Source organism: Pipistrellus kuhlii, unplaced genomic scaffold (assembly GCF_014108245.1).
Source record: "Pipistrellus kuhlii isolate mPipKuh1 unplaced genomic scaffold, mPipKuh1.p scaffold_m20_p_6, whole genome shotgun sequence".
Lineage (NCBI taxonomy): Eukaryota > Metazoa > Chordata > Mammalia > Chiroptera > Vespertilionidae > Pipistrellus > Pipistrellus kuhlii.
The window spans coordinates 27984465-27986665 of record NW_023425562.1 but is presented as its reverse complement, the minus strand read 5'-3'; the positions used below and the strand labels follow the sequence as shown (position 1 = coordinate 27986665).

At 32.6% G+C, this 2201-nt stretch overlaps 1 long non-coding RNA gene across 1 annotated transcript; it reads right to left on the bottom strand.

Annotated features, from left to right (window-relative positions):
• Positions 1-1680: 1680 nt before the first annotated feature.
• Positions 1681-2201, bottom strand: LOC123651506. The gene is made up of 2 exons (XR_006740279.1): positions 2066-2201; positions 1681-1783 (listed from the first exon to the last, which is right to left on the bottom strand). It is a non-coding gene; the product is annotated as an uncharacterized LOC123651506 (long non-coding RNA).

Sequence of the window (2201 nt, the reverse complement as noted above, 5' to 3'; positions counted from 1 at the left end):
CAAAAAAAAATGCCAATTTCTGACATCCAGCAGCTATCGGTTTATATGGACATTTCCCTATAATCATCATAAATTATAATTCTGTATCGTATTTTTTTTTCATTTATTTCTCTGGTTTATTGAAAACCAAGCATAAGTGACTGTAAAATGCTTTATTTTTATTATCACTTCACCTTAAGATGGATATTTATAATGTAAAATTTAACCAGGTAATTCTTTTTCTAGTTAGGCATACCAATATCTTTTTTGTTTTAAAACTCAAGTCCTGTTTTCCATTTGTTTCTGTATATAATACCCGTCTTAAAATTAGGTGAAATAAACTATTAAGATAACTTATTTTTATTGAAATTCAGCTGCAGTACATTAACTCAATGTGACGAATTTAAATGATGCTTGAGCAGTACCTGTAGAAAAATGATTCATCTGGGTGGATAGCTGGATGGTCATTGGTTTTTAAGCTCTACTCATTTTAGTTTGCAGCCAGACAATTGCTTTATATTATAGGCTTTTAAATGTCAAAGCTGTATACAAAATAGGTTTAAGCAAGACGTCAGTCCTAGAGTACAGGAAGCTGTGTTTTCAGAATTCTTTGTATATTAATCTTTAAAAATACGTTGTAGGAGTCACCTTTAGTTATTGCTTTAGTGCAAGAGCTATCTTTGTAAAGTTAGCATACCAGTTTTAAACTTGTAAATAAGTGAGCTGTCTGTATGAAAATAAATGATTTAAGAAATTTTATGGGGCTCATTTTTAATTACCACTTAGTTAACACCTGAAGTGATTATCTTTACCCACCAGGAAATTTATTTTGCCTGTTATATATTTCTCAAGTAATAGATGGTTTTCAAGGTACTTACTACCAACTTCTATATTTTATGTCAACTCATTTAGTCATCTAGATCCTATGAAGTAGATACTGTTCTTACCTGTATTGTATAGGGTGCAGGGTGGCAGACTGCTCCAGAGAGGTTAAAACATGCTCAGATTTACACAGCTTTACGTAACAGGTCAGGGGTTATGTAAAGTTGGATCTTGATAGCCTGATCCTAGAGTCCATGCTCTTAAACATACTCTGCCATGCAAAGGAAATGACTTATATCCTGGACAAAGTCAAGTACTATCTCCACAAAAAATGGTTAGGTAATTTTATGTCGCCATTGAGTTTACTTAAAGGCAATATTTAAAACGGATACTTCTTTGTGAAAACTTGATCTTAAATTTTTAGGCTTTTTTTTCTCTCGCCATTATCTCTAAAACAAGTGAGATGAAATAAACTGCCCATTAGCAATACAGCTCTTGAAAAAAATCAACATGAACATTAGTAAGCAAATATATTAATGTATTATATAGAGGAGGTTATAGAACTTAAGAGAAATGGTTTATGTAACCTTCAGGGCTAGAGAATTTTGATCATGGTCTAAACTCTTGATACTATTTATGATTCTACAAAGAAGGGATGTGAAATATTCAAGAAAAAGATTTTTTAGCAGTTATTGACACCTAAGTTCTAAAATGTTATGAAGAGTTGGAATTGCAAGTACCGTTGCACATTCCTGGATAATGTAATTCCTCATCTTAACACATTATTTCAAGAAGTAGAGGTTTGTTAGAAGTTACATAAAGAGTTTTAATATAGTGTTATATAGAAAGAGCAAACTTGCTCTTTGTGTGTTATTTTAATCCAAAGTGTATATCCTTAAATGTATAATAGGTAAATATGGGAGGGTGTGTATCATGATACTTGGAAGTAAATTTAGGGAAATACTTCACTTAAAAATTCAACCTCGCCGGGACCGGTTTGGCTCAGTGGATAGAGCATTGGCCTGCAGACTGAAAGGTCTCGGGTTCAATTCCGGTCAAAGGCATGTATCTTGGTTGCAGGCACATCCCCAGTAGGGGATGTGCAAGAGGCAGCTGATCGATGATTCTCTCTCATCGATGTTTCTAACTCTCTATCCCTCTCTCTTCCTCTCTGTGAAAAATCAATAAAATATATTATAAAAAAAAAAAAAGATGGGAAATCTCTGTACTTGTAATCTGGACCTTTAAAAAAAAAAATTGCAACCTAAAGACAAGCTAAAGATAAACTTTTGAGAATGAAAAGTTTTGTTGCAAAATATTCCTTAGAGTGCATTTGTGTACCTTGCCATCAAGTCCTATGAAATTATTGAAATAAAGTTAAATTTTTTTGAAAAGTCTAG